Source organism: Nipponia nippon, unplaced genomic scaffold, assembly GCF_047370975.1.
Source record: "Nipponia nippon isolate SJK-2023a ecotype South Korea unplaced genomic scaffold, ASM4737097v1 scaffold_9, whole genome shotgun sequence".
Classification (NCBI taxonomy): Eukaryota; Metazoa; Chordata; class Aves; order Pelecaniformes; family Threskiornithidae; genus Nipponia; species Nipponia nippon.
This window is the reverse complement of record NW_028262413.1, coordinates 47136944-47149173: the sequence shown is the minus strand read 5'-3', so window position 1 is coordinate 47149173 and position 12230 is coordinate 47136944.

Genomic DNA, 12230 nt, shown 5'->3' with positions numbered 1-12230 from the left:
TTGACTGTCAGACTTCAGCACAGTCTCTCTCTTTCGTCACAACCCACCTTTCACTATTAGCAACAATCCCCAAAGTGCCACAGAATACTGGCCCAAGCCCCAGGGCCACCAAATCGTCCTACTTCAAGGAGATGTGGAGCCCAAACTGAAGCCGAGGCTCTGCGAAGAGCGAGCGATCTGGAACGGGAGTGCTCGAGGAGCCACCCGGTCCTGCAGGAACACCAGGAGATTTTCTGTCTCCACCAAACACCCCATTCCTACAGCATTCACCTCCTCAAGGGATGCGGCAGGCATGCAGTTGTGCCTGGCTGGAGGTCACCAGGACTTGGGCTCTGCTGCCTTACTGTGGGCTGTAACTGGGTCCAGATTTGTTCCTTTTCTTGCTCTTTCCTTGCTCAGCTGGTTACGACCTGATCTGATGGTCTCTGCTACAAGCAGGCTCAGAAATGATGTGTTCTTGTTCTCACTGCCTCTTCAGATCGTAAGCCCCTTTCGTTAGCCGTTTAGAATGATCCCATGTTCCGTCCCTGAACCTGCCCGTGAAACTTAACACCAAAGACTAAGGGTCTTACTTAATTACACGAGATTTTTTTTTTTCCACCAGCATAAACTGAAGAAAGGTAATTTCCACGGCTGCATTATTTACCTCAGATTTTACTAAGGCTGCTTTTATAGCAGTGCTAGAGGTTAAATCCACTGTTATTTCCTACATGGCCTGACTCTACTGTATGTTACAGTGCATAGTAGTCATTTAATCCAAGCAATAAAAAGATATACCAGCAGCACTGTTTTCCAAAAGAGGAACTTAAATAAAATCAATACATTAAAAAAAAAGCAAAGAAAGACAAAGAAAAAGGAAAAAAAAGAAAAGAAATATATGTTTTTTTAATCCAGTTAGTCTGTCCCTGGAAGAAAAATCACAACATTTGCCTCATTTCTCAAAAGGCAATCAGTAGAAAAACATTATGTAAACTACTAAAAATACTATCCTCCTGATTTGGGGCATTGCTCTAAAATTAATAACCATCCTATTCAGCTGAGATAAACTCTGACCAAGTGTTTTAAAAGAAAAGCTCAGCAGACTGCCCCGCTACCCTTAAAGCTGTGCATGCCCTTAAGGATTGTGCCAACCCGGCTCGTACAGCTCCACTGGACACCAGCTGCAGAGACCAGCAAGTCTGTGTCTGTACGGCCAGGTGATGCTATGGCAGGTGAAGTCCCAGGGACGCAGTAGCTGACCTGGCAGAGTCCTCGCTTCCTCACTAGCCATCCCAGTCCATCATTAAATGGTTGGGCCGTGCGGTGCTCACAGTTTGCCCAGTGCCAAATGGGTCGCAGACTTTCAAGTGCTTGGAAAATAACCAAAAGGCTTCGTTCTCAGTACAGCCGGGAGGCTTGAGAGACTATGAGCTTCACTTCAAGTTGGGTAAGCTTCTCCCCCCACCATGATGGGGGGCAATAAACCTCTATCATGCACCAAGGCCAGTGGTCCCTACCATGGGTACCACCTCCTGCAGCACCCTGTGGTTCCTGCCCACCTTCTGCAGCCACCGCCAAAGGGAAGGCAGATCTTTCTTCCCTCCATCTGACCCCTCGGGTGTCTCCTTTTGGGCTAACAGCACCCCATCCCTGCAGCCGCACGGTGCCAGGGCGAGGAAGACACCTCCAAAGGACGGACTTCTCCCTATTTCCACCCTCCTTCCCACTGCCAGAGCGACTCATCCTCGGACATTTTCCCTTCCGATGGGGGAGAGGGTGTTCCCAGACTTGGCAGCATCCCTGCTTCGAGAATTTATCTGGCATTTCGCTGGTAGAAAAGAAAGCAGATCCCTTTCGAAACTTGCATGCAGGAATGAGCTGCATGTCCCTCATGCCTCTTGGCGAACTATAGATAGTGGTTCGCAGCGGGTAGGGTCAGTATAAATAGATACAGAATATCTGGATAAAAAAGCACACATTGCTCTGGCCTGGCAAGGTTTCTAATAAGATCTCCCACAAACTGCGTCATAATGTCAAGAGGATTTTATTCCCTGTAATTGAACTGTGTTCTTGCCTGTGTTGTCTGTCCCGCCCTTCAGTGCTCTCTTCTCTGAAATTTCCTTTGTTCAGCCTAAAGAGACATTTCATTAAATAAGAAATAATTTCTGGGAGTGGTAATTACAGTCTTTTTCAAATGGATGATATGTGGCTGTTCTGTTTTCCTTTCTGTTAGCAAAAACAAAGAGAACCCCAGTGTCTTTCATTAGGTGTCAGCTCCAGCCACCCTTGGCACTGCAAAACTCAAACAGGTCAGTTTTGATCAGGTTGAATTTGTTCTACCAAGTGACTGAAGTTAAGTTGGAAGCAGATTTACGTGGCATGCTCGTTGCCTGCATGATGATCGATCCTGCCTCCCTGAGCTCTGGCTACCCTTGCAAAGGGCTACTTTTTTGCACTGGTTCGAGTTGATCCTATTTCTATTTTCTTTCGCTGTGAGCTCAGCGCATGGGAAGCAAAAGGCACGACATTCAGAGAGGCAGGGGAGAAGAGGAGCCAGAGCCCTGATCCCCTACTGCACTGTCCCAGCTTGATGTCAGCAGAATTACGCCCCTATAAAGCACAAGTAGCACAAACCTGAATCCGCTCCACGGTGTGCTCTGATCGTCTGTTTATTGCGTAGTTGCCAAGACGTTATAACCAGCCTTATGAACGTGTGGGGGGTGGGCTAATGCCAGAAATTGCTGCCTTTTTAGTTAATGAGACACTTCATTAAGGTCTGTTTTTCATCTACGTTTCTCCTCCTGCTAGGTGCTTTACTGAGCCCCTCACTTTAGAAATCAAAGCAATTAGCAGGGCTGCTAACAAAGCTTGCAGAGTTACGAAGCTCACAGGCACCATCATACCCACGGATGCTCTCTGACACCGCATGCAAACTCCCCCACCACAGGGAGCTTTCTGGCCAGCCTTTCCTAGATGTATCTGCTTCCCTGCTCTAAGGCCAAGAAATGCACTAGGCGCCTGCTTATTGAAGCTTGCAGATTCAAAGGCAGCAGCAGTATGACTTGGAACAGCTGAGCAGACGTGTCAAAGGCAGCACTGCTTGATTTTAGGCCTCTAAGGATTTTGTCCTTAGCCAAACCATGCATTTCTTCATGCAAGATGAGCCAGATGCCAGTGTCAAAATCCATGGCATGGCACAGCGCCATAACCAGAGGCTCTCGTCTCAGGTAGCATCAGGACTTTCAAGAAGGTCCCACTGGTGTCTCCCAATATCTGCGAGTGGTTGACATTCCCCCAAGAAGAGATGTGCTGCTCTCAGCCTGTGTCCCCACAGACAGAGCTGTATCTGCTCTTTAGGACTGGCTTACCACAAACGTCGCTGGGAATCACCCTTGTCACTGATCTGACTCTTGCTCAACTCGGCGGACGCAGCAGCAGGCCACCTCTGTCACCGTGCCCGCTGCGCCAGGGCTTCCTATTTAACCTGGTTGCATTCCCAGGCTCACACTCTGTTATGACCAATCTCAGTGACATTAACAGCAGCCTCAGAGATACTAAATTCTTCAAGTTCCATGAAAACAGACCGCCAGGTAAAGAAGACAGTGTTTCTTTGTTTCCCCTTGAAGAAACGGAGGCTGAGCGTGGGCTTACACCTCTTCCACCACTGGAGACTCCCACGGGTGCTCCCCTGAGGACCCCAGAGCTCACGGGTGCTCTGGGAATTACTTGTTATGAACCTCCGCCCATCCCCACACAGCACATCCTTTAATCCGGGAGCCCTCCTGGAAGTCGGAAAGCTGGGATGTAAGTCCTTTTCCCCAGCAGATTTCCTCTGTGTGACCTGGGCAAGTCACTTACAATCACGTGAGATCTAAAAAGTGCAAAATACCTTAAACTCCCTTGAGTACAGGAGAAAGCTAAAGGTTTCAGAATAAGACTCCTTCATTTGGATTTTAGCCAAGCTTTTGGGTTTAATACTCTTACATTTGCAAAAAGCTGTTGGAGATCCTTAATGCCCTCCAGAACTCACAAGCTCGGGTTTATGTTTCAGCTGGAAGCCGATCAACAACGAAAAAGAGTGAAATAGCCACTTTTGTGTGAATCTGAAGAATGATGTTTCCAACAAGCAACGTAGAATGTCCTTCGGGCCACCTACCATCTACCTACAACATGACATAAAATGACCCGAATGTGTTAGCAGTGAGGATGAGGAGACCAACTTAGCCTGGCTCCTTACAGATTCACCTTCCCCACGCTTTGCCAATAAACCCACAGCCACGCTAACTGCACTGCTCTCACTACACCTAGGCAAATGAAACAGGAGTAAGCAGATATGCCCAGCTTGTTTAAACCCAACTAGAAAATTCCAGCTGACAGCTTCCAAACCGTGTCTCTGAATTTATTGGCATTTCAAAACGTTTTACAGAACCACGGTCCACTGGCAATGGAGAGCCTTGTTACAGAAACGCAGGGAGTCAGCGGAGAGCAAAGTAACGCAGCAGAAAGCTCTTCATAAAGGTGCCAGTTCATTAATATCCTTTTTGGGGAGGACACTTATGTTCAGCACAATTCAAATGTTTCCAAACAACTGTTCTTTCTGCCCAAACATATCGGAGCCGAAAACAGGCTGAAATGGAGCCTGAAGCCAAGTGAGCCCGGGCAGATCTGAGTTCCTTGACGTGCGTATCAGCTGCCAGTTACAAGGCACACAAGTGAGCTGCCCAGAATAGCACTGGCCCCAGCAAACCCTGTCTGCCGGGCTAATGGTTTCAGGCTGCCCCGTGCTGCAAGATAGCGAGGTTTGTTCGTTTTCTTTTGAATCGGGTTCTCATGTTTCAGAACACTGGTGAAGGACCGTGAGGGCCGCATCCTCACCTGGTGTAAATCGCCGCATCGCCTCGCAAGGGAGCTTTGCCAGCTTACACCAAAAGAAGGGCTGGCCCACAGTAACAGACCACCAGTGTCTGGTCTGAACTGGTGGCATGTTGCTGACTGATGTGTCGCTGGAGCAGCAGGGTTTCTGAAGCCAGACGCAAATATATCATATATATCATCAAAAGCCTTGGAGCCTGGATGATGTATTAACATAATAACATCTGAGAACACAGTGACTTTAATGATGGCAGACATCTGAAATGAAAAAAATACTCATGGTGCTAACTCAGGGAAAGTCCAGGAAAGTCTGGAGCAACATCTTTCATGTTTCCCAATTGTGCACAAGCTGGTGAAGTAACTGGCAAAAAATGGGAAGAGAATTCACCTGCAGTCTTTGGTGGGAGGGGAAGAAGGCAACACGCATTGCAGCAAGCAGCGCTCTCCCCTGGCCCCGGGGTTGTGCCCTGGGGACCCGTGACGTGTGCGGGTTCTACTAAAAGAAGAGGTATCTCTGAACCTCCTTACCTTCCTCCTCACACAGCCAAAGCCAGACAAACAGGTTTCCCCATCGTCAGCCCAGACAGCTACGGGCTGTGGTGTCAGGCAGTTTAATTCTTTCCTTCACACTCTTTCATCCCTGTCCCCTGTTTAAATCCTACAGCTGTTGATGTGCCTCTAAAAGAAGTGGCACAGCTGCCTGTGGAAAGGAGAGGGCGCAGCTTTCTGGCTGTGGGTTACCTCCTGTTACCTTTCCTCCCTGGTTTTTTAGAAACTGAAAATTCAGTGTCACTCTGCATCCATCTCAGCGAAGCACAGATGTAACCAGGGAGAAGGAAACGTACCGCTTAGCTGTTGAAAAGACTGACACGGAGTCCAACAGGAACACCCCTGAGCGGCACCGCACCATCCATCACACCCGCCTCCCTCCTCCCGCCCTCCCGTTTCAGTCTCCTCCAGTTGTCAGGAAACCCCGCACCAGTAACAAGCAGTACTTAAACTGTCTCAGCAAGTAAAGCCTAACTACTCAAGATTTCAGTATATTTATGCAATCCAGTCTGGCTCTAGGCCCACGCTAGCTTTATTTATCTAATGTCTGTGCTGTAGGCGATGAATTCATAGAGAAGGTATTATTAGAAGACAAGACGCATAAAGGGGAGGAAAAAAGTAAGTGAGAAGTCCGGTGGAGCAAGGCTTTGCTGCGCTCCCAGCTCTCCTCGGAGCCGGCGAGTGGAGCAGCAGAGCCGGGAGAGCCGTGCCCAGCCCTGAGCTGGAAGGGTGCTTGCCATCACCGCGAGGAGCACAGGGCTTCGTGCCTCCTGGGTACCTCTCCCATCATGGCAGGAGGCACGCTGAGAATTAGGAGGAATATGTGTAGAAACCCGCTTCAAGCTCTCAGAAGAGGGGGCTAAGGCAGCTGCTTTCTTGGCCCTGGCACACCTCCCTCCCTCTCTCTCACCTGGCGGCACGGATCTTCTCTGCCTAATAACAGCCCGCACAGAGCCGCCTTCCCTTGCCTGCACCAGGCGGCCGTGCAGACAAGCCTCGGTGCGAAGACCTGACACGGGCGCTCGGGAAGTTGGGCAGCCCGGCAGTACCTGCGGGGTGAGGGGCGGGGGGCTGCCCCCTCGCTACGCCCACAAAGCCCCAGGTCACGAAAGGAGCTCGGGACGTGAAGGATGGACCTGCTCACCATGCTGGGATGCAATGCGGCCGTTGCAGGATTGGGTGCCGAACGCTAAGCTTTAATCGGTTGCCACTGGCTTGCAACACACGTTTTTCACCTTCTGTTGTGTCTATTTGCAGTGAAAGCTCTTGAGGACAGGGAATCCCTCTAACATAACATCCCGGCACAGCTGTCCTCAACGTACAAACACCATTTCTTTGTGCAGCCCTGCACAAAGCACAACCATGTCCAATAAAACACCGTCCTAAGCTGAAGCTTCTCTTACCATACTGCTGCTTATAAAAGACAGCAGTATATTCCACTAATTGCCTCAACCCAATTAATTATGCAAGGAAATATGTAAAATGAAAATTAATTCCATGAAACCAGTCCATGGAAATTATCCTAGAACCTTAAATCAGCATTTCCGCAACAATTAGAAGTTCCTCTAGGACCCTTTTAATGTGGGAAGGAGTCTTGAGTCACTGTTTCGCATCACGTTGTCAGAAAAAGCTGTTTCCTAGAAAGAAAACCACCTACAGAGACTTGACAGTTGAATGAAAGTATTTAAATTTCCAACCAACATGCACCTAGAAGGGAAATACAAGCCACCACAACAATGGCAGTATTAAAACTGCCTGTACATGGGGCTGTATAGACTCTTTGAAATAAAGCAGAGATAGATCAGAAAGAGAGTGTGATCACAATAAGTAAGGACGGAAAAGTCAAATCATAATAAACCTTTGTGTTCTGTTTTCCCTTGGTTATTCACTGTGGTCTGACACCCTTTGGATTCAGGGAGTCCCATGGCTCAAAATCCCATTAAAGCTTATGCTTTAATCACTAGAATCTGTCGTGGCTACAAATCTGAACAGAGATGGTATTTTCCTACCCCTAATTTTGATACCTAAATGGGGGAAGGGGCTGTTTGGTTCTGTTTATGGACAAGTTTAATTCCTGGATTCTTTACCCGATTCTTAAGCAAAATAAGAAAAGCTCCAGCTAGAGCAAGGGGTAAAATTCTGCCTATACGCATTCCTGACTAGACATTATCTGATCAAAGCTATTTGCCACTGAGCACAAACTGCCAAAGAAAACTCCTTTTGTTACTCACTAATATTGTCTCCAGACTACAAACCATCTAGTGCTAAACATAAACCTAGATGGTTCGTTTAAAAACAAGCTATCTCTAAACTTGTCCTGCTTTAGGAGCAACACATTCACTCCTATGTATTACTGCAGAAATAGAATTCGAGTCACACCTTTATACCTTACTGCGCTCACTTTTTTTTCCTCTTTTCTTTCTGTAAGCTCTAGACAGGGGGAAAAGTGCAACGTAAGGAACTTGCATTGCTGGGGCCTTAGTAATATCCGTCAGTAAACCTGTAATTAGATAGGGAGTAGTATTAATCTTGTGCATTGCCTGAGGGACATTGCCAACATCCAGCAAAACCTCTATTGATGAGGAAGGATTCCAAGCATGCTTGTATGAAAAATGAAAGAGATGAAATATTTACTTACTTTACCCTTCCCTCAACCACTCATTCTCAACCAAGAAATACTCTAGACCCCAACAGACCAAGTCTTCTACTAACATCAACGCCTTAACACAAAAGGCGACGCACGCTACGCCTTTCGGTTCTTCCTCAAATGCCTGTTATAACAGGTATTTCAAAGAAACCTCAGAGTGCGATATTTTCTGATGTACAACTTTTTAATTTAAAATGTGTTAATGGAATGAGAATAGTTAATGCAAACAAAGATATTGGTCAATTGTGATAATGGAAGTCATAGCCTTCTCATCCTAATACATGATTCATAACTCATATCTCATTAATCTGGCATCAAAGACGTGATTTATAGATGTTCTTTTTCTGTATGCTCCACCCTTGTTTCCTGCATGAGAGGGAATAAACTATTTTATACAGAGGTATGAATTTTTTTCAAATGAGTCTGTATGGTGAGAGATTACTCTGGCCTATTACGGGTAGCTGAAACACCCCCAAAAAAGAGTTTTCTTATTGAAAAGGCATTTAATAAAAATAAGTGACATTGTTTCTATTACACCTAACTTCATCACTTCCTATGACTATTTTTCTTTTTATTCTTTTTTTTCTTGCTTTTTTTTTTGCAGTTTACCTTATTAGAATTATTTGATCGCTCAAAATAGAAAAAAGAGGCCAGTAGATGGAAATTGCCTACAATCCTTTCCATAGGCGTTCACTACCCTCAACAGAAAGCAGTTGGGAAATATTTCTACAAATGTGGAGAGCAGAATAGAGACAACTTTGCATTTTTTTCCTTTGAGGCTATTTTATTTCTCAGCCCTGCCAGCTACTGTTTCTCTGGTTATCTTTTTTTAGAGTGAAGTAAAATCCTGGATGGAACAAGAACTTTACCCCACCGGTGTGAATTAACACTACTCAGGCTCCGGAATTATAAAATGTGACGAGTCTGACAGCATGAGCTACTAAAGGCAACGAGGCATCAGCACCAGGGTCTTGCACATCACTGCTTAATCTAGGCAAGAATGTATGTATACACGTAACTTTAAGCTAACAAGTAGTTTCATTGATAGAAATGTGACTATACAAGATAATTAGCATTAATTATGCACCTAAGTGCTTTGCATATCAAGGTCAAACTGTTTTGCAGCTTGAAGGTTTGAGACCGCAGGCTCTGAGCCACCCGTGCTTTTCAAAACTCCTTCCTTGCATGTGGCCAACAACACTGACAGTGGATTGTTCAGCCACATTAACATTATTCATTAATAATTTTCAAACACTAACAAGTGTGAATGCCATATCTGTTAGGACTCAGAGGAGAAATCCAACCTGCCTACTACATTTTTCCTGAGGGAATCCCACCCACTATGTCACAACCATCATTTTCACTATTTAACTTCTCATTTAAAAAAAAAAAAAGTGGCTGCCACAGAAATGAATGGAGCCCAATGTGTCCCCGTGCGTATCCGCAGAACCACTAGGAAGGGAGCTCTACAGCCGGAGCACAGCTATGATTTCAGGACAGGACTTAGTGAAAGTTGAATCAAAATGGGCCAATCTAATGTTTTGTGACAAATATTTTTCCTCTAAGGAAATGGCAGGTTCTGAACTCTACCCATTGTAGCAGTAAGTCAGGGAAGCTCATTAAAGCAGTTCTCAGGAGAACAGCCGAATTAGTCAAGCCAGTAAAATGCAAACTGCGTTTGCCAGTCACTTTGCCAGCTCTATTATATTTTTAACCTAGGGCTTTACACTTTGCTGTCCAAAGCTCTTTAACCAAAGCGTTGCACCGCTATTGACTGAAACTGCTCTTCCCAACACGACCAAGCAGACTGGGAACGCGTATACGTTATAATTATATTATTTCATGCTGAGCCTGTGTGAAAGATCTCTGTTCTAAGAGGATGCAAAGCCAACCAGGAAATATCTGAGTACTTCCAAGAACAGGGACGGTTAAAAGCGGGATTTCCTATCCATTCCTTACCATTGCAAATACATCCTCCAAGCCAGCCCCGGTGGTCTGCTGAGTGCTCAGCTGTGTGTTGCTACGGCAAAGCTGGCTTGAGTGATCCCTCTGCTCTCCGTCGCTCCTCCTCTCACTCCCACTCTCCTTTTGTGCCGCGGGAGGAACGGGCTGCCTCAGCGGGGTGATTCAGCTCTCCACGTGGCCTCACGCTACCTGGCTCTGTGAAGCAACCTGGCTATGTCAAACCAACCAAGCCACCCAAGCTTGCAAAAACCCCAAACCCAAGTTTGCCACACAGAAATGGCTGAACAGCCCCTCTACCTGGCTCTCTGCTGTGGAGCTGCTGGGTTGCCTGCGGCAAGCAGCACCTGCATGGCCCAACAGGCAACAGGGGGTTTTAAAGCACAGCACTCCCAGACTCCTGAACCACACGTGAAAAAGAAGAAAGTGTCCCCAGGAACAGGCTCACACAGTCCTTCTACAGGCTTAGCGTGAACTAAAATACTTGCTGAGGCTACAAGTGCTGCTGTAGCCTTCCTTCCTTCCTTATATTAACAGCAAGGGACACGCTTGAACCTGGTGGTAGGCTCCATCTACAAAATAAATTGCTCTCTAGACTTAGCAGAGGAAGCTGGAGAGCAGGCAGTCACCCAGACAGTAATAAAGAGTTTCCATGACCTTCTTCTGTTGGATGGTAAATCCCAGCACCAAGTACACCTCAATTTTAGTCCAGCAGGATTTACTGAAGCTGGGAGACTAAGCAAACTTGTGAGGGTCCATAAATGTTCCAGAGGATTTTCCCTGCAGGAAGCATTAGCTTAGGTGTCCCTGCTAAATTCTGTGTATAAAGCTTTATTAGCAATACAGCCAGACAGATCATTAGAATCAAACATTTGCGCTCAGAGAGTTCAGTCTCTATAAATATCATTCGAAAAGCCTTTTGGCCCTTTAAAATTCCATATGCTCTCCTACCATTAAAGGGCTGCATCTCCCCAGAGGCGGCACAGCAAGGACTAAAAATTGATCTTACTACTTAAAGCCTTTGACAACCAACTTTGCTGTCCCAGAAGGTTATTTGGGGAATCTCATATGAAATTCCTTCTTGCCCAGCTTAGGGTTGGAGAAGGCTGCTTTGAACAATAACAATACTAGTATGGACAGATACAATAGTGCATTTTTAATCATTATTTAACCCTTGCCATCCTTCTGTGAAGCTCTACAGACAAGGGACTAGACACTACTAAATAACTGCCAAATCTCCGGGTGAGCAGCAGTTCTTTAGCAGCATGCAACAATAAATACAGGTTTTCAGGTTGGGATGTGAGGCAGGATACAACCGCTGCTTGGAACAGCAGAAGAAAAGAGTGTAACTCTGGGCATTGACATTTGGTGAGGGCGCAGAGTTAGATTTAATACCTCTGATGACAGCAAGTCATTGCTGTCATTGCATCTTGGCAGTGCTAGGTTAACGGTTGGACTTGATGATCTTAAAGGTGTTTTCCAACCTAAACGATTCTGTGATTCTAAGTACTGCTGGCATCACGGTGCTCTCCTTCACTTCTTCTCCAGAAAGGCGGAACAGTTCTCTGCTCTCCTTATGCATGTGCATCACCTGTACGATAAGTCTAGGAGGGCCTGGAGCAGGACTGTGGGCATTGGTAGGCTCCCCACAGGGACTGCAGCCCCCTCAAAGCAGCCAACCTCTTCCCGCAGAGGTGTTGACCAAAAGGGAAGTCCTGTGGCCCAGCTCCGCTGAGCTTCTGTCGTCTGGAAAGAGCACGGTGCAGCAACTATAAGTAACCATCAATTCTGAGATTTCAGCAAGCGCATCCATGATAAGCAGGACTAACAAAGGCTCATTTTCTGCTTGTCTGACTCCCAATCTTTCTCCACTCCCTTTTCCCCATGTGAATCTCTGATGTTTAATAAACGGTGAGCTGCTTGGCCTCCTCCCTCAGCACGGTGCTAACAGGGGCTCTCCCATTCATCCCCCTGCCACCTGTTTTCCCCAAACTTGTAGGAACATATCCCTCTTTGAGATCTTCACCCTTTTGCTAAATTTGGTTGAAACTGGCCGGCGAATTCAAAAGCTATTAGACACACACATACACCCCCAGAGGCAGTGTGATCACACAAGGCTCATTTCCTTAGGATATTAGGCAAAAATGCCTAGTTGAAAGCTTTTTGATGTTTGGTGCACCTTTCTCCATTTCCTGGTTCTGTGTGAAATGCCAGGGAGAAC